Below are 21,136 nucleotides of genomic sequence, written 5' to 3' on the forward strand. Positions count from 1 at the left end.
TTAATCCAATGACAGTTCACCTTTTGTGATGACTTTATAAACAAGAAAACTGAAGGCTGGGCAAGGCTATCACGCAAAAAAAATGACAAATCTCAAACTGAAATTCCCCATTACAACTTATTGACTCTAAAGCATCAATAGGAAAAAACTCTATTTTATATATGTATATACACATATGCATACATATATAATATATATTAAATAATCTTCCCCGATATCAAAATATTATTTTAAAAGATTTGAGTAGCGTGCCTCACACACTGATCTTCATAAAATTCCATTCTGAATTCCTCGTCACAAGTACAAATGATTATTTTCTTTTTAGTGGAGTTTTTGACATGTAATATTAAACAGCATCCTATTCCTTTCTCTGGAAAGAACTTTTGAGGAGCTGAATTAATTTTGGAGATGACTTTTCATTTTATTTAAGCCAAGTTATTTTTTTCTCTTTTGGTATTTTATCCAAACAGAATTCTTAGAAATGAAAAAAAAAATAGTAACAAGTATATTCCTAGAGCAGAGTAGCCTTTCAGAATTGAAAATGTTACATCAACCCTTTAATGTTACCCAGTCTTTTTAAATTCCCTTAAGAAAAAAATACCAGATATTCACAAAATGTGGCCAGAACTGGATGTGTCATTTATTTGGATTTCTGATTTGGCCGACATGGTTATGCATGACATAAAACAGTTGAAAAAACGGTTTTTAGTAACTTCATAAATATGGCTTACAGTGAAGCTGAAGCAATTCTATCTGATGTTAGAATTTTCTAATGCCAAAGATATACTCCAGTAGTTTAGTTTAAATGATGTGAGGCTGAATCCAACTATTACTGTAAAAACTGTTTAACCAAAAACATCTATTTTTGTAATTTTTATGAAATAGTAATTAGTACTAAGCTTATCCAAAAACATTTTTAATATCTTACCTGAAAAATTATTTGTGTATTGCTAAATGGGCTCTTTCCTTTCTTCTTACCTTTGTAAATATTTATTAAACTGTATTATATGCAGGAATGGGCTTAACACTTGGAATACAAGGTTTAAAATAAGTCAATTTCTCTCTTCATGAATCATTTACCAAGATAGCTACATGAACAAAAAATTGCAATATAATAGTGGTAACACAGCAAGAGGATAATTTCTGTTTTGTTTTTTTTTTTCTTGAGATGGGGGTCTCTATCTGTTGTCCAGGCTGGAGTGTAATGGTGCAGTCTAAACTTTCTGGGCTCAAGAAATCCTCTTCCCTCAGCCTCTCAAAATGCTGACATTACAGATGTGAGCCACCATGCTTGGCCAGGAATTTCAATTAGGCCTCAACGAATGAGTGGGAGTTCACCAGGCAGAGAACAAGAGTCTCATGTGAGAAGAAACAACAGGGACAGGTGCATGGTTATTACATACATAGTATGTTTAAGGAGAAAAGAAATGTTATATGGAGAGATGGAAGGGATGGGAGTCACAGGAGATGAGATTTAAATGGTAAGTTGATAAGGAATTCCTAGGGGCCTTAGATGGAGTGAAATTTACATTTTACCTTATCAGGAGCAGAAAGCTAACAAAATCCTTTCAATTATTCATTTTACTTCACCATATTCATTTGCTACCAAAGGAGTATTAAAAAACACACACAGATGAATTGCCCTAATATTAAAAATATCTTCATTCTTGTTTTATTTACTTCTAGCCTTTGTGGATAGGCATAGATTTTTGTCATTGCTTTGTAATCAATGTGTTTGCACAATTTTGAAATATGAATTTTATACTTAACATTTGTTGGGTTTAGCCGAAAGCTGCCTTCTTCCATATTTTAAGTTTGGCCTAAAGGTTTCTCTGCACACAGTGAACTGTAACCTACCTGGATGTGTAAACAGGCTGTAACCTATTCTTATACCAATCTCTGAGTTTTGGCGAATCACAGGCAGCCAATCGTTCAAACCCTGTTCAAATAAGGCAAACACTGAGCTGAAACCAATCTGGCTGTTTCTGTACCTCACTTCTGTTTTCTGTCCATCGTTTTCCTTTTTCTGTCTATAAATCCTCTCCAACCACACAACAGCATGTCAGAGTTGCCCTGAATCTATTCTTGTTCAGGAGGAAGGGAGTAGAGAGGAGCTGCCTGACTTGCAAATAGTTCTTTGCTGAATTAAACTCTGTTAAATTTAATTTGTCTAAAGTTTTTCTTTTAACACATTAGATTATGAGTACTTTTCCATATTTCCACATACTACCAAGGATTTTCAAGTGTAGGAGTAATTCAATCAGACCCTTTCTTTCATATGACAATTCTCAAAAGAGTAGAATAAATGGAACACAGAAAGAAAAGACTTTAGGCAAAGGGCCTCTTGGAAGCCACTGCAGCAGTCCAGGCAAGTGATGCTGAAGGCCTGCCACAGAACAGGGACCCGAGAGTGGAGAAGAATGGGTAAACTATCATATTAAAGAGGCCAAACTCAGGCCAGGGGCGGTAGCTCACGGCTGTAATCCCAACATTTTGGGAGGCTTAGGCAGGCGGATCATGAGGTCAGGAGTTTGAGACTAACCTGACCAACATGGTGAAACCCCATCTCTACTAAAAATACAAAAAATTAGCCGGGTGTGGTGGCACGCACCTGTAATCCCAGCTACTCAGGAGGCTGAGGCAGGATAATCCCTTGAACCTGGGAAGCAGAGGTTGCAGTAAGCTGAGATGGTGCTGCTGCACTCCAGTGTGGGTGACAGAGAGAGACTCCGTCTCAAAAAAAAAAAGAGGCAAAACTCCAGCATATGAGCTAGGGATGAAGCAGAGGAAGAGGAGGTGTCCAGCATCAACGAATGGTGAGCTAGTGACCCTGGAGCCCATAAACGTAGGATAATGATAAAGTCAGGTTTAGATTCAAATTGAAGACGCCTATGTGATACCCAACTGGAGTCATGTGGGAGGAAGTTGGAAATCACTGAGCTTAAACTCTGAAGAGAAAGAGATAGAAATACTAGTTGTGTGTGCAGAGTTGATGAGGACATCATGATGGTGGAGATGCCTTCAGGGAAAGCACGTGCGGTAACAAACTCTAGGTCATTGCTTTTCCTTTTTACCCAACAATGTGCACATGTGCCAGTTTAATTCTGATTTCTTTTGATGCACGGCAAATGCCTCCCTTCAAAGCTCTCGAATTGTCACTAAAGAAGGGGACCTACCATGTAAATCAGCATCTGTTTTGATGATGCCTGTTAGAAGAATGTACATTGCATTTCCTGAATGGGTGTGGTTTTACTCACAGCTATACAAAACCACACAGCTTCTCTGAAGGACTTAGACAATCACTAGCTTGTGATAGCATCAGCAAGAGGAACGAGTTAGAACACATTTAACAGAAGGCATTTTGGGTGCTGCTTTACAGAACACTGGCTTAAGTACCTGAAGGGAACTACACTCCTCTACGCTGGAAAGCACTGCAAGAGCTTTCTAACGATGGTCTTTAGAAGGGGTACCGGACTGGCGCTTTTCCTATTTACATCTGTTCCTAAAGCAGTACCCATGATTTAGGTGGCTGTTTGGAAATCATGTACCTCTCAAGGATGCCTCACAGTAAACGATACAAGTGACACAGTTTCTAACTAGACAAATGCTCTTTTAGAATCATTTTTTTCTGTTTTCCTACCATGGATGGCTACTTGCAAGGAAATAGTACATGTACCACTAAAGACCTCCAAAACAGAAATGCCAGCATCTGGCATTTTGCTAAAATCCTGCACTCTATAATTTTTTTAAAATCTCGCCCCTCATTACTCCTCCACCTGACATCCTTTTAGACAAAGGCTCAAAGTCAATTATGCAGACAATGGCACCTTTCTCTTCTGTAGCTGACAACCTGGCTCTTGCCTTCTGCAACCCAAAAACAGCCCTCATTCCCATCAGATGGAAAGAACTACACAGAGGAAAATCTAGTAAGGTCTCCATGAAGCACATATTAAAAGCCTAATGTGCCCTTAACATTGCTTCAGCAAACTGGGCTTTTTTCCTTCACTTAGATGAGAATTTGAGAAGAATCCACTCGGTAATACCTTTCTGCTCGCCCAACCTCCTTTAGTCAAAACTGAATAGAGACCTGGGAGAAGATAATTCTCCAACATTGTGCTTGAAGGTGCTTGCTTTTTCACACAAACTGAACTCAGGATTGCCACAACTTCTCCAAGCAAAACTGAACTAAGCAACAGCCAAAAAAAAGAGAAAAAGTTGTCAAAAAAATGTGTTAATGCATTTGGTAGTGGTTAGATTAACAGCTAATAAATGTCCTGATGGCCACGCTGGTTCCTTTCTAGGCTAGCTAAGCTTCTGTGAGTTCTTCTGTTTGGATTCCATCTACCGGGGCTAGAGCCACCAGCAAGGGCATTCAGGAGGTACACCAGAAGCAGCAATGCCCTGCAAATCTCTCCTGGATCATCCAAGGCCAGGCATGCCCTTGCTGGAACAAGAGGCGGAGGGAAGGAGAGGGCCAAGTGTCACCACTGCAGTCTGCTAACATTAGATTCAAATCCTGAATCCACCACTGTGCACTGTAAGTGCTTTGATGTGCGTCCACTAGAGCTAAACTTGATCCTTTTCAGCAGCGGGACCACTCTTCTGCCACCAAAACTGACAACCTGCGAGGCCTAACAGCTGAAAGAAATTCCACTCAGAATAAACTGCCAAGGGCAGCAGGTGTGGCTTTGGGAGCCAAGGATGAAGCTTCTAGTTTAGCACAGTCCTGTTCCCATCCTCAGATCTTTCTCCCAGCCTGCTGCTCCAGCCCAGCTCCTCATAGCTGACGTTCCCACTATCCCAATCTTAGTCAGGGGCTCCTGTCATTACCACCAACAGAGTCAGTGATTACAAAAGATAAAGAGACCAAAAAAGATTTCCAAAAGAGCCTCTGCCCTAGGGGAACGCTTTACGTATTTGGAAGAAAGTGGGTTTCTAAAGGTTCAGAGAATATGCTGACCTCACATCCTGAAAAGGCTGGGCAACTGAAGAGGGAATGCAACCCTTATGGCTTGATGTTGCTTAGGTCAACAAGCAAATATTTCTTGGACACCTACCATAGGCTCAGACCTGGATCCCTTGCTGTGGGAGAGGAGGCAAAGAGAAGGATGCACAATTATTTTCAGATAGTTATTCTCAAACCTCAGTGTGCAAAAGTTAACTAAGGTGAGTTTCCTGGGTTCTACATCTCCAGAACTTCTGATTCATAAGCCTGGTGTTGCTGAATCTGCAACTTTAATAAACACATCCAAGAGATTCGGAAGCAGGAGGTACTGGGATTAGACCACCCTTGGGAAACACTGGTCTGAGATTTGATTCCTGCCCTGAAGCCACGTGCAACCCATGTGCAATTGTGCTGATGGCAAACATTCACAGAGTAATGCACAGCAGTACATTCTGTAAGATACAGGCCCTAAATGTGATAGAAGTTCATAAAGAGAGACCACTCAGGGCTGGGCGTGGTATGCCTGTAATCTCAGCACTTGGGAAGGCCAAGGCAGGTGGATCACGAGATTAAGAGATCGAGGCCAACATGGTGAAACCCCGTCTCTACTAAAATACAAAAATTAGCTGGGCATGGTGGCGCATGCCTGTTATCCCAGCTACTCCGGAGGCTGAGGCAGGAGAATTGCTTGAACCTGGGAGGTGGAAGTTGCAGTGAGCCGAGATTGCCACTGCACTGCAGCCTAGCAACAGAGCAAGACTCTGTCTAAAAAAAAAAAAAGAGAGAGAGAGAGACCAGTCAGTGAAGTCCTGAGGATTCAGGGAAGACTTTGTGAGTGACAGCCAGGATTTGTGGTCAGGCAGAACTTTGATAGAGACAGTCCCCAAGCAACTGTCTTAATCAAACCTCCTGATTCAGCATGACAAAGTGGCCATGGCATACGGCATAAATGGAGATGAAGATACAGGATAGAAAACCACCAGCAAACAGGTAAAGAGGGTTCCTATGTTGATTACAGGAAGGATACTGTCACGAGGAGAATCACAAAACTGGCACTTCCAGATAACACTGTGTTTGCATTTGCTTTCTACCACATTCATGTGGTTTCCTGCACTTCATAATTTAATATTTGTAAGAGAAAAAAATGCTGTTATGAAACCCCAATAATGCACCACTTGAAGGCAGAAAGCCAGCTGCTAACAAGAGTGACATCTGAGCATCATTTCTGAGGCTCTGCTTCAGAAAGGGGATGTTTAGTAAGAAAGAACAATAATAAATGCTATTCAATGTAAAACAAAGTGTGGGGATCCACAGGGTTAACGGGCTGGCTGATAACCAGTAACACAATGACGGCAAGCACAGAGAAGGAAAAAGTCAGATCCCCTAAAGAAAAACAAAGGACAGTATTTCAAAAGAAGCCTATCTCACTTATTTGGATATAATATTCAAGCCAGGCACAGTGGTGCATGCCTGTAATACCAGCACTTTGAGAGGCCAAGGCAGGATGATTGCTGGAGCCCAGGAGTTCCAGACCAGTCTGGACAACATAGCAAGACCTTGTATCTACAAAAAATGGAAAAATTAGCCACGCAGGGTGGCGCGCGCCTGTAGTCTCGGCTACTGGTCTGTGATGATATGATTCCTGCCCTGAAGCTGTGTGTACCCCTGTTGCGGTGATGACAAACACTCACAGAACAACGCATAGCAGTGCATTTTATATGATGCAGGCCCTAAATGTGACAGAAGTTCATAAAGAGAGACCAGTCAGCGAAGTCCTAAAAATTCAGTGAAGACTTTATGAATGAGAGCTAGGATAGTCCCAGTCTCATATAGTCCCAGCACAAGCTATGATTGCACCACTGCAGTCCAGCCTGGGCGACAAAGAGAAAAAGACCCTATCTCAAATAAATAAATAAGAAATTAAAATTAAAATTAAAAAATGAATATAATGTTCATAAAGCACTGTGCCACATTTTTTTTAATGTTGCAAAGGAATAAATTATTTACTGCAGGCTGGGTGCAGTGGTTCACATCTGTAATCCCAGCACTTTGGGAGGCTGAGACAGGTGGATCACCTGAGGTCAGGAGATCGAGACAATCCTGGCCAACATGGTGAAACCCCATCTCTACTAAAAATACAAAAATTAGCTGGGCATGGTGGCGCACATCTGTAGTCCCAGCTACTCAGGAGGCTGAAGCAGGAGAATCACTTGAACCTGGGAGGTGGAGGTTGCAGTGGGCTAAGATCACGCCACTGCACTCCGGCCTGGCGACAGAGCAAGACTCCATTGCAAAAAAAAAAAAAAATTATTTACTGCAGATGCTGACAGTCCTGTTCGACCAAAGGGCTGGCTGTCAAATGGGCAAATGGGGTCAGGAGGGACCCCCCGAGGACCTGGCTCCTTTCCTCCACACTGGTTGATACAATGAGCCCCTCTGCAAACGACCGCCAAGCCCACATAGAAATTCTGTTGGGCAAGAACTGAAGTGGATATTTAATTCATTGCACTAGAGGGAACTGAATTATAAATTTGCAAGAGACCTTGGAGATCATTTAGGCACATACATTTTTAAAGGTGAGTCATTCCAAGATGATGAGTAAGTTCTCCAAGGTGACCAAGATAGGTGGGGCAGACCTAGGCTTCAATTTGAGGACTCTGCTTCCAGGTAATATCATGAACGGAGTTGATAAAAAAAAAATCCTTGGAAGTCCACATTATGTTGGTGTATGGTCTGGAATGTTTTTATCATTTATTTATAGTTTAGAGTGTTTGAATTCCAACCCCCAGACTAAGACTGTCATTCAAGGGCCCATGTATAGTTAAAAGTTACTCAGTAAATGTTTGCTAAACAGGACTTGGAAACCCCCATCATCTTTCACCTTGCCCATCACAATAGTCATGCATCTTTAATGACAGGGATATGCTCTGAGAAATGCATTGTTAGGTGACTTTGTCACTGTGCAACATCACAGAGTACTTACACAGGCCTGGATGGTACAGCCTACTACATGCCTGGGCTATACGGTATAGCTTATTGTTCCTAGGCTACAAACCTGGACAGCATGCTACTGTAGTGAATACCGTAGGCAACTGTAACACAATGGTAGACATTTGTGCCTCTAAACACTTTTAAACATAGAAAAGGTACAACAAAAATACAGTATTATAATCTTTTTTTTTTTTTTTTTTTTTTTTTTTTGAGATGGAGTCTCGCTCTGTCACCCAGGCTGGAGTGAAGTGGTGCAATCTCGGCTCACTACAAGCTCCACCTCCTGGGTTCACGCCATTCTCCTGCCTCTGCCTCCCAAGTAGCTGGGACTACAAGTGCCCGCCACTAGACCCGGCTAATTTTTTTTTGTATTCTTAGTAGAGACGGGGTTTCACCGCGTTAGCCAGGATGGTCTCGATCTCCTGATCTCGTAATCTGCCCGCCTCGGCCTCCCAAAGTGCTGGGATTACAGGCGTGAGCCACTGCACCCGGCCCAGTATTATAATCTTATGGGACCACTGTAATATGTGTGATCTGTCGTTGACTGAAACTTCATTATGTGGCACATGACTGTATTTGATCACAAGAGGCAAAAAACTTACCATTAAATTGAATCTACTTCCTCTCATGCGATTAATCCCTTATGCTTTCAGCTAAAATGGAGTATCTGGTAGATGTAGTTTATTTGCTGTTTGTGTATTTAGTTGTTTGGGTTTGCTTTGTGTTTGCTTTTGTTCTTTTTTCTAACCACAAATGCATTCTATTCGGATCATACTATTCTGCAAGTTTCAGAAACAAACACACAAAGTAAATGCGGTTGCTCTCTCAGCGCTCTGTCACTAGGACAACATTTTTTCAAATGTCCTGTTGTTTGGGATGTAGAGAAATAGCAATACACTTGAAGAAGAAGTTCTGGTACACCAATGAAGTGATGCCCGATGACATTTAAAGCTAAAAGATGTCAAGTCTTTTGGATGACTTACCAAAAACCATTTGTGTTTCAAGACCATCCGCGCAGGCTGAAATCCACTCTTTCTCTCTTGTTCCTGGTCTGCAGCAGCACTACGTTTGAAGCTTCAAAATAGACTCTTTCACTATGCTCCAGTATGCTGCAGTCAAACAAAACAAAACACCAAGTCAGAATGAAAATGCCACTTCAAGCAGTTAGTGGATATTCAGGGGGAAATCCCCGGCCTTTCTCAAATGTATATTTCATAACCTCAAACAAGCATGTTAATTATCAGGATGAAGCCATCTCACTTCTTATCTACATAAGGTGCCCTAAAACACTGGAGGTGGGGTGTGGGAAGGAAGAAATTAAAAAAACAAGCATGACACTGGGGGAGGTAGCAGGTCTTGAAAATCAGGATATACACCAGTGGGAATGCACTTGCAAAATTTCAAGTTTACCGATTGAAAGATGTGAATGAAGAAAAATTCGGCACGTTTAAGTGATTAAAGACTGCTGTGTAGTATCAAGGGCAGAAAGTGAAGAAAGTTTGTTTGAAATGAAAGACTCAGACTGATCAACTGATGTGAATACTTTTTAAATAAAGAGGTATTAAGATGGAACAAAAAAGATAAAGCATAAGAGAAAGAACATTTTCCATTTTGCCCTATAAGTAGGTAATGCATGGGTTTGTGTGATTCTCGATAAATTGATAAATACTTTCTCCACCCAAGTTGAAAAGCAGTAGTTACTTTACACACTGAATATGAAATGAATGTTTAAAATATGCATGCCTCTTTACCCCCACTCAGAGCAGCTGATAAAGCCTACACATTAGAACCTCGTCTGACAAGGTCACTCTGAAAAGTTCCTTTCTGCCTTGTGAGCTTTTAACACTCACTTGTCACAGGCTATTGTTTAAGCATCTTCTGATGCTTAGTCAAATCCATCCCACTGTTTGTTTTTTGACAATGGCCATTTAAGAGCCTAGAAACAGTCTTCCAAAGGTGTCTGCCTCCTTTTTTAGCCTTTTATGAGCTCATCCTCATCTATGTTGAAAACCCATCGGCCGACTGTCATCCAGTTCCCTGAGTATGGTGGCCACATCATACTTGTAACTCTAAACTATAAATCTCCGAAGGTCCCGGGGTGATCATCAAAGACTGCATCAAGTGACCAAGTTGTAAGAAAGCGGATACGCTCGTATGCCTCAGAAGCTTACTGTGTGAATAACTAATTCCTTGAAAGACTTCTGTAACTATTACTTTATGGAATAGTCAACCTTTTTTTCGGGACGTTTGGGGAGTTGTGTCTATCTGTGGTTAAATTCCTGTGAACACTAAAAACTTTTGAAGAGGAGAAAGTGTCTCTCAGTTAATGTTTAAACAAGTGAGTTGAGTTAATGCCATTCAATTTTCCATCTAGCTGGAAGAACAACTGCCTGAAAATGGCAAAAGTCTTTTTTATTTTTTTGATGCCATCAATACCCACAGAAAATCAGGTTGTAAGGATTTTATTAGTTTTATGTAACTCAGCTCCCACTCAAATGCGTAAGAGTAACATATTGATAGAAATCAACATAAGCCAGGAAGTTCAAAGCATGACAAACTGTCTTTACTTTACTGGCTTGGTAAAAACAGAATTTTGAGAGAGGAGGAGGATTTAAACAAGCTCACTGCAAGTTACTGGCTTGTATCAATCTTTTCTTTTTTAACTAAAAATATCTTGCTGCATTTCTCTTATTTGTTACCAACTTCATATCTTGAGGTATTCTAGTATTGGAAGAGATCCTTCACGTTTCATTCCAATGTCTTCTGCAAAGGAACTTGCTGACTCAGGGAGGTTGACATACCTCTTTTTAAAGTCATACAGAAAGTTAGTATGTACTTTGACTGGATTCTGGGTTCAACCACTCAGGCTCATTGACGCTTAATGGACATAAACTCATTTAATGAAATGTAATGTGGTTTTAGTTTGAAAAATTTACCAGTAGGATAATACTTCCTCATAGTACTCTCTTTCTGTTTTGTTTTTGCCGTAAGAAAATAAATCCATTTCTGGATTATATTATTTTCAACTCTCTTGCAGCAAAATCGATCTGGGAGAGGCAGAATGGCCCCATTTGTTACTTCAACAACCTTCACCAGCTTCCAAAGCCAGGTGTCCAGAAAAGTAAGGTTTATACTATTCATAGAGGAAAAAAAAAATAAGGACTCATCTAAGTGACAATATTTTCCATTCTTACTTATATCTGTAGATGTGAAGGAGTTGGAAGCGATTCATTCTGTGATCTATGGCTGACCCTCATTTGGACATACTACAACAGCTATGAGGCAACTCTTATCAAAAGAAAACCACTGAAAATTCTACACACTTCTTTTTAAGCAATAATTTCAATATGCTTCCCTCTTTCAGCAAACTCTTTCTCAATATCATTAAAAATAATCAACAAAACAAACTGGCTCGGGTTTAATCTCTGTCACCTATCCCTTCTCATTTACCATTTGAAGTTATCATAAGCAAAGATAAGGCCAAAAGCCCAAAAAGCAGAAAAGAAAGCACAGAGGCCTAGGGCATTCACAGATATGCCTGCATATGTGTAAGTTGGCTATATTTAAAAAAGGATCTCACTCCAGAGGGTTTTCCAATTTGATAGGCATTTTGGTGAAAATTTTCTGAACAGTTATAAGCAACAGCAGCAGCAGCAAAGTATGGGATATCAACAAGCTAGAAACAGTGACCTAGGAGTCATGAAATTTACTATTTAGTCTTAGTGTTGTAGCTAATTGGACTTTTAAATGTAAGTCACGGCCTTTTAAATAAAATTAGTTCCTAATCTATCAAATAAAGGAACTTATTAAATGTTCACCATAATTAATTCTCAATTATAATTTGTTTTTACATGTATTTGAACGTTTCAAATCAAATAAAATCATAACAAACATAACTATCTTATATAATTTACTAGACCCACTAGGTATATCTTTATTCAAAAATGCAACAATTAGACACAGATTGCATAGGAAGAGACAAACAGGTTCTCAGTAGAATATCAACTCAGGGAAAAAAGAGGTTTTTTTTGGTTTTGGTTTTTTTTTTTTGTTTTTTTTTGTTTGTTTGTTTGTTTGTTTGAGACAGAGTTTCTCTCTTTCACCCAGGCTAGAGTACAGTGGAGCCATCTCAGTTCACTGCAACCTCTGCCTTCTGGTTTCAAGCAATTCTCCTGCCTCAGGCTCCCAAGTAGCTAGGATTATAGGTGCCCACCACCACACCCAGCTAATTTTTGTATTTTTAGTAGAGATGGGATTTCACCATGTTGGCCAGGCTGGTCTTGAACTCCTGACCTCATGATTCACCCACTTTGGCCTGCCAAAGTGCTGGGATTACAGATGTGAGCCACCACGCCGGGCCCGGGAAAAGGGTATTGTAATCAATAAATAGTGCTGGGAAACCTGGCTCTTCGTTTGGAAAGAGATCACTATCTTACACCATACGGAAAATAAATTCTAGATATATAACTAAACATATAAACGTGTTTATACAAATATACATATACAGCATTTATTATACTATATATTATTTTACAAAATATAGAAAAATAATTTTATAAGCATGAAAGGCCTTGTAGGCTATTGTAAAGATACTGACTTTTAAGTAAAATGGGAAGACTGGAGATAATTTTTAATGCAGTAGTATCATGATCTGCCTTACGTTTTAAGGGCGCACTCGGTCTGATTGTCAGGAATAGACCATAAGAGGATATAAATTAAAGCACAAGTTACTGTTATAAGCAGCCTACAGGATGGCTTCCAGTGATCCCACCTCTTGGAATTCATGCCCTTGTAAAGCCTTCTTGAGTGTGGACTGGATTTAGTGACTCACTTCTAGCAAACAGACTGTGGCAAAGGTAATGGAGATCATTTCCAAGACTGGGTTACACGAAGATGGTGGCTTCCATCTTGGGATCTTGCATCCTCTTCTGGGTTACTCGCCTGGGGGAGGCTGACTGCCGGGCTGTGATGTAGTCCTGTGGAAGGGCCCACATGGCATATAACTGAGGCCTGCTAGCATCTATGTGAGTGGATTTGGAAGCAGATCCCTACTGCCCCCACCCTATCCTTCAGATGAAATGTCAGCCCAGGTTAACAGCTTGACTACAACCTCATGAAAGACTTGGAGCTGGAGACACCCAGCTATGATGTGTGGTGATTCACACTTAGAAAAACTGAGAGATGATAAACACTTGTTGTTTTAAGCCACTAAGATTTGGAGTAATTACTTACACGGCAGTAGATAACTACTACAGTTACAATGTATGAAACACTCTTCTGGGAACTTTAAATGACTTTTTACAGTTGGAGACACTGAGCCCCAAAGAAGTTAAATCACCTGTTCAACAGCACATATACGTGGTACAGGTGGGACTCAAACTCAGGCCATCTGACTCCAGAAACCAGGTTCTTAATCCCTGCATCACACTACCCCTCTAAGAACAACTTTTCCTACTTTAGGTGTGCATGCCTGAAATTTGACTTTCCACTGTAGACTGTGTTAAAATCACATAATTTGCACAAGCAATGAAGCATGTGCAACTTCATCGAACTTCTTTTTTTTTTTTTGAAATAGAGTTTTGCTCTTGTTGCCCAGGCTGGAGTGCAATGGTGCGATCTCAGCTTACTGCAACCTCTGCCTCTCAGGTTCCAGCAATTCTCCTGCCTCAGCCTCCTAAGTAGCTGGGATTACAGGCACATGCCACCATACTCAGCTAATTTTTTGTATTTTTAGTAAAGACAGGATTTCACCATGTTGGCCAGGCTGGTCTTGAACTCCTGACCTCAGGTGATCTGCCGGTCTTGGCCTCCCAAAGTGCTGCGATTACAGGCGTGGGCCACTGCACCCGGCCATTCATCAGGCTTCTTAACCTGCCACATAGCTCGACAATTCTTGCATCTTTGATACCTTAACTATATCATAAGCTATATTCAGTCATCAAAGAAAACAGAAAGGTAGCCTCTTGCTGTTTGAAGAGCAACTTCAGTATGGTTCTTCCACTTCAGTCTGGTTAATCTGCGTCATTTAGCTATTACAGAATTTCCAGCACCATTTGCCAATGCTGTAATAAATAGTCCTATAAACTGAGTGTCTTTTTGCAATTGTAAAGGGTTCTCCCTGAAACTACTCAGTGGTGAGGAAAAGAATGAGATAATGAATAAGATAGCCACAGTATTTTCTGTTTGGATTTTTTTTTTTTTTTTTTTGAAATGGAGTTTTGCTCTTGTTGCCCAGGCTGGAGTGCAATGGTGCAATGTCGGCTCACTGCAACCTCTGCCTCCCAGGTTGAAGCGATTCTCTTGCCTCAGCTTCCCGAGCAGCTGGGATTATAGGCGCCCGCCACCATGCCTGGCTAATTAATCTTTAGTAGAGACGGAGTTTCACCATGTTGGCCAGGCTGGTCTCTAACTCCTGACCTCAGGTAATCCACCCACCTCAGCCTCCCGAAGTGCTAGGACTACAGGCATGAGCCACCGTGCCCGGCCGGATTTTTTTTTAAATATAGGAAAAACTCAATTTTCAGTTGGCAATAGAAAGTCACTAAGGATTCAAACTGTACCAAGTGTTTCAGTAGGAACCAGCAAGACCAAAACAGTTTTTAAAAAGAACTTTTGAATTATATAAAATACAATGACTATTGTCCCTATAATTATTATAACAAATTAAGATGTTTCTATTCTTTCTGTGACATAGACATGTGAAAAACAGAAGGAGAAAGAAATTCTCGCTGCACTCCTGCCTCAATACAAATTTAGAATGGCACTGTGCCGGGAAGAAACTGGTGCTGGGTGGTGCAAGTACCAATCTCATGTCTTAGGAAGATGATGCTCATCATGCAGCAGCCAGGAGCATGTTTTTTAATTTTGTTTTTATTTGTTTATTTATTTATTTCGAGACAGGGTCTTGCTTGCTCTGTCACTTAGGCTGGAGTGTAGTGGTGTGATCATAGCTCACGGCAGCCTCGAACTCCTCGACTCAAGCAGTCCTCCCAGCTCAGCCTCCCAAGTATTTGGGATTACAGGTGTGACCCATCATGTCTGGCCAGGAACATGTTTTTGATCCATACTGATGGAATATTCTTTATTTTGGTCTGACTCTTAGGATTGTACCCACAACCAATAGAAACTAAAGAACTGGAAAGAAAGAATCATAAAAAGAAATACAACAAAACCCACTGCCATTTCTAAATCTTTCTGTTACCCAAAGTGACTGTGTTTTATTAAAGGCATGTGATGCATCATCGAAGGTATTTTTTGCCATTTAAAAATACCAAACAGTAGTAACAGCTCAACAGCTAGGCTGCTACCACTTAACCTGCAATTTGGACAATTTTGTGGGGATGAAATGACTTTGTCTTATGACACATGGAGCAGATGCTACTAATTAACACACAAAAATGTCTAAAACAGAGCTTTAAAAAAACATATGCATTTGGAAACAGAAGTAGAAACAGCTTCAAAGAGTATAAGCAAAATGGCATAATACAATGAATGAAGAGTATGTTTTTTTAAGAAAGTCAATCAGATTTGCAAGTAAATTTTATAGGCCTCTCTCAAAGTATGGATTTGAAGGAAAATGTCTTGCTTTTAATTTTTTTGTTAACGGAAAGAGGGCAGCCCATATCATATACCAGCCGGTACGCTCCATAGGATGTTATATTCCACTGTGGAACATTATGTTGTGCCAAAATTAAAAGGAGGATAAAAAAAGGTTGGGATAATTTGTTTTTAAAGGTTGGGATAAATTTGGGAAAGACTTTGGAGGGACTCTGATATGTTCATGTGTATTGTAAATCTATAAGAGGGGAGAAAACACTCATCTTGGCCCAAAATATATTTTACCACAGAACACTTTTTCCAGAAGAAAGGTGAAACCAGTGGATATAGGGTGTAGACACTGACCAGACTACACCCTTGTAAACAACACACTAGGCTGGTGGTCCTCACACTTTTGGTCCTCACACTTAAAAGCTCCTTGGGTCCTCAATAAATTTTAAGAGTATACTCCTAAAATTTATTGAGGACCCCAAGGAACTTTTAATTAGGTAGATCACATTTAACCACTATTATACCATATTAGAAGCAAAACTGAGAAAAATGTCAAATATTCATTAGTTCATTTAATAGAAATACTAATATACCCACTGCATAGTACATGAAATAACATCTTTATGAAAAAATAATTATATTTTTCAGAACAAAAAAGTTAGTGGGAAGAGTGACATCAATTTAGATTTTTGCAGCTCTCTTTAATGCCTGGCTTAATAGAAAATGGTTAAATTCTCTTCTGTGCCTCTGAATTCAGTTTTCTGTGATATGTTGTTTGGTTGAAGTATGTGGAGAAGATCTGGCCAATAGTTTCAGCAATTGTGGATATTCTTTTTTATATCATACCAAAACTCAGTAAGTGGTAGTTTCTTAAAGGGGAGCAGCACCATGGAATCTGAAACATAGAAATAAACTCTAAGTATTCTTTTATATTAAAATTCATTAGTCTATCTTGAACTTTGGATGAATCTTTAGCTATGCATGATTTTGTAACATCATACCCTGGTCATTTGGAAAATTATATTAGTTCAGTGAATTATGCAAATCTTCCAAAAGTTGACACATTTCATTACACAATATCATCACACATCATATAGCCTCTGAAAAACTCCGCTGTACACATGTAAGAGAATGGGAATGGAATAGGTAAATAATGTCTTAGTATTACCATGAAAATAATCTTGATCTTACAGATGTCCCTCCAGAAAACGTCTTGGGGGGGTTCCCAAAGTGAGAAGCGCTCACTAGACGGACATTCTAAACCCCACAGATCCCTACTGGAAGTAAAAGCACAGAACTCTGGGTTTCCTTCCGGCCTCAATTTCCATAATTCCCACCATTTGTCCTCTTGGGGATCACTGAGTACAACCTAACAAAGACCATTAACCCATGTGGTCGAGAACATGAGATAAACCATGAGGGCACCAGAGGGAAGAGTTATCTGTGAGTGGAAAAATGTATTTACTTGGATTCTACTAGGCAAGAATCTGTGAGAAGTGTGCATTTTTAATTTTGTTTTATTTTTATGGGTACATGATAGTTGTGCATATTTATTGGGTACATGTGATTTTTTGATACAAGCATACAATGTGTAATGGTCAAATCAGGGTATTTGGGATATCCATCACTTCATTTCTTTTTGTTAGGGATATTCCAAATTCATTCCTCTAGTTATTTTGAAATATACAATAAATTATTGTTAACTATTGTTGCCCTATCGTGCTACTGAACACTAGCTCTTATTCCTACTATCTAACTATATTTTTACAGCCACTAACCAACCTCTCTTTATTCCTCCCTCCTCACTACCCTTTCCATCCTCTGCTAACCATCATTCTACTCTCTGTCTCCATGACGTCATGTTTCTTAGCTCCCTCATATGAGTGAGAATATGTGATATTTGTCTTTCTGTGCCTGGCTTATTTTACTTAACATAATGTCTTCCAGTTCCAGCCATGTTGTTACAAATGACAGAATTTCATTCTTTTGTATGGCTGAATAATATTCCACTGTGTATATGTACTGTATTTTCTTTATCCATTCCTTCATTGATGGAGACTTAGATTGATTCCATATCTTGGCTATAATGAATAGCTGCAACAAACATGGGAGTGCAGGTATCTCTTCAATATACTGATTTCCTTTCTTCTGGATATATACATGACTTTCCTTTTCTTTCTTTCTTTTTTTTTGGAGTCTAGCTGTGTCACCAGGCTGGAGCGTAGTAGTGTGATCTTGGCTCACTGCAACCTTTGACTCCCTGGTTCCAGTGATTCTCCTGCCTCAGCCTCCCGAGTAGCTGGGATTACAGGCACGCGCCACCACACCCAGCTACTTTTTGCATTTCTAGTAGAGACGGAGTTTCACCATGTTGGCCAGGATGGTCTCGCTCTCCTGACTTTGTGATCCGTTCACCTCAGCCTCCCAAAATGCTGGGATTACAGGTGTGAGCCACTGCGCCCAGCCATGACTTTTTTTTTTAGCAAACACTTTCTTCCAATCTAGGCTTTAAGAATCTAGTTAAACTTTCTTTTAACTAAAGGAATAAACTTTTAAAGTACATGGAAAGAGATTCAGAAAGACCTTTTTCATGAAATCAATTCATGAAGTAACTAGGTAAATTATAAATCATTATCTATTTAGTAAGAATATATGCAAAGAACTACTAAACAACACTGGTTATCTTTGGCTGTTAATGGACACATGCAATGATAATAGCTAACATTCACATGTTAAGCCCTTGAGTTTCATTGTCTCCTCTAAGCCTGAGAACCATCCTAGGCAGTGGACACTTTTATTACCCTCCTTCTAATAAATAAAGAAATGGAGGTGAAGGAGCTACATAATGTACCCACAAGTGACAGATTGAGGACTCCAACCTCCATCCACCTGAGAGCAAAGATTCTCTATCTCCTCAGTCTGCCGTCTCCTTTCCAATTAATAGTTGACTGAACTTCGGTAGATTCTTCCTCTGGCAGGTATTCCACAATCATGAAACATCCTCTTCACTTTCTTGTTTCAAAGTGAGGACTTGGCTTGATGAATTGGCTCAGAGCCCATCCTAAAATATGTACGTGTCGGTAAGATTCTTTTGCCTCTCCAAAGCAGACTGGTTATCACATGGAAAAAGGAGTCTCACTCACAAGCCACACGCTGGATTCTGTGAGGTTAAATCTTTTAATTCTTAGAAGGACATGAGGATAGAGCACTGATGTTCTGTAAACAAAATGATGGTCTGTAAACAAAATTCAAGGTATCCTCAGCCCAGCCCGAATCCCCTGTTTATTCCTCTGAAAGCACATTTATGAAACAAGGTCTGCAAAAATGCCAGTCATCTCTAAGGCACCACAGTAAGGCAAGGAGCTATGTAGTGTTATCCTCTTTAAGTGCTTTCTAAACGCTTAACTCCCTTGGGTCAGTTGATTCACCATCCACCTCTGTCCCCTTTGCTTATTATTTTTCTCACCTCAGATGACTTTCCTTCTGCTAACTCACAATCGTTAAAAACATACTGAATACTTTCTAGATTATTCTTAGTCACTTTTCAATGCCCGGCTCAAGACATTTGTCTTTCTATAACCACTGCAGCTCACTCTTTCCCCAAAGTGCCTCGGGCCAGGACTCCCATCAAGGTGGGCTTACCTTTGTGTTCTCTGACCCCCTGTAATGTTGCCTCATTTGTGTGAGTCTCGGCTTTCACAACTATTAACAGATGACAGATGTTCTTAAAACATTCTAGAGAAATCTCTCAAGGCAGTGCACATAGTGACAGATACAAAATATCATGCTTGCTCTCATTTTTCTCTGAGGACTAAAGAACACTGGCATGTTTTTTTGGGTTTTCTTTGTTTTTTTTATTATTATACTTTAAGTTTTATGGTACATGTGCACAACATGCAGGTTTGTTACATATGTATACATGTGCCATGTTGGTGTGCTGCACCCATTAACTCATGATTTAGCATTAGGTATATCTCCTAACGCTATCCCTCCCCGCTCCCCCAACCCCACAACAGGCCCCGGTGTGTGATGTTCCCCTTCCTGTGTCCATGGAACACAGGAATGTTTTTGATGTTGATTTTATTTTTAAACATCTTGCCTTTTGGTCTTGAGAGTCAAGATATTAGCCATGTAATTTAACCAGAAGCTTTAGATATTATCAAAGAGAACAGGAGTCTACAGAGTTCAGCCAAGGGTGTCCACTGAGAAGCTCCATGCTAGTTTATTTGTGACTTTCTCAGGGAAGAGAATTAGGTCTGTCCTACTGCAAACTGAAATAGAATAAAGTAGGATAGTATACTAATACTTGGCAAAAAATTCTCAGCCATTCTTAATGACATCCATTACCTCCAGTTCCATGCCCTGTTCAAGTATTTCGTATACCTCTGTTTTCAGTATGAATGCCACAAACTGGTATGGAGCTTTTATTATTTTAGTTTAGTGTAGTTTTTATTTTATTTTATTTTGAGATAGGGGTCTGTGTTGCCCAGTCTGGTCTCGAACTCCTGGCCTCAAGCAATCCTCCCACCTTGGCCTCCTGGGTAAGGATCTTTGTAAGGAATATTATTATTTGGATGACAGACTACAGGAAGCCCAGAATCCACCCCATTTTCTTGGCATTATAATTACTCTTTGAGAAATTGTGCTGTACACTTTGTATAAAATGAGACCATGTAAATCAAGCAATAATAACAACAATCCTCCCATAGTATGTCAAACTCACAAGGCATTTCCTTCTCCTCCAAACCCTCCTTTCTCTCAGACAAACCAAGTAATTGAAGACATGTATTTTCAAGGAACACGGCAAAGAGCAGACTGTTTCTTTACCACATCAAACTTCTGTGCAGAAGTTAAGAAAGGAGAATCACTCTAATGCTTATTCCTAATGACTGTGATAGACTTTCTACCTTGAATGGTGCATTTCCATTTGTAAGCTCCATTTATAGAATCACACAAGTTTTTGCCTTCCTCTGAAACCTAACACCCTGATCTTACCCTTTTTTGCATACATCACTCTTGGTGGAAATTTTCAACAACCACAAAGGTGGGGGAAAGGGCGTGGCGTACACTGACTCCTTAGTCATATTTCCTGATGTTGCCATTTTAGTGTATTTTAAGTATTTACTTATGGCAACAATTATAGTTCACAAAACACTGTTCTCTTTTTCCATCCGGCAGACCCCCCGGTGTGCTCTACTACAAAAGGTAGTTTTCTGAATCACTGCTATTAATCAGTAAAGAATTGATGTCCCTATTTGGTGAATAGCAAACTGCTCCCATTGCTCTCTGAACTGAACAATCTTTTTTTTTTTTTTTTACTTTAAGTTCTGGGACATATGTGCAGAACGTGCAGGTTTGTTACATAAGTATACATATATCACGGTGGTTTGTTGTACCCATCAACCCGTCATCTAGGTTTTAAGCCCCGAATGCATTAGGTATTTGTCCAAATGGAACTTAGTAGTCAGCAAAATATATTAAATTTGTCAGTTCTAGAATAACTCTTGTTGCCTACCTCCACATTCACATTGGTGATGTCTGTACTCCCTGTGCTCACTCCTGAGCACCTGTCACCCCAGACCACACCACTGAAGCTGACCACCCCATGACCCCCAACCAAGAAAGGGTAAGCCAACGCAGAGAAGCCAGCAT

General features: G+C 40.0%; 1 protein-coding gene across 7 annotated transcripts in view; it reads right to left on the reverse strand.

Moving 5' to 3' along the window:
* Positions 1–21,136, reverse strand: part of ATXN1 (ataxin 1) — a 453,518-nt gene that overhangs the window by 340,708 nt on the left and 91,674 nt on the right. For all 7 annotated transcript variants that reach the window (XM_030817352.1, XM_030817350.1, XM_030817346.1 and 4 more), the window contains one exon: positions 8,920–9,045. The gene's annotated coding sequence lies outside the window, so the exon portion shown is untranslated. The remainder of the gene's footprint in view (positions 1–8,919; positions 9,046–21,136) is intronic.

This window comes from Nomascus leucogenys, chromosome 8 (assembly GCF_006542625.1).
Source record: "Nomascus leucogenys isolate Asia chromosome 8, Asia_NLE_v1, whole genome shotgun sequence".
In the NCBI taxonomy this organism is placed as follows: domain Eukaryota; kingdom Metazoa; phylum Chordata; class Mammalia; order Primates; family Hylobatidae; genus Nomascus; species Nomascus leucogenys.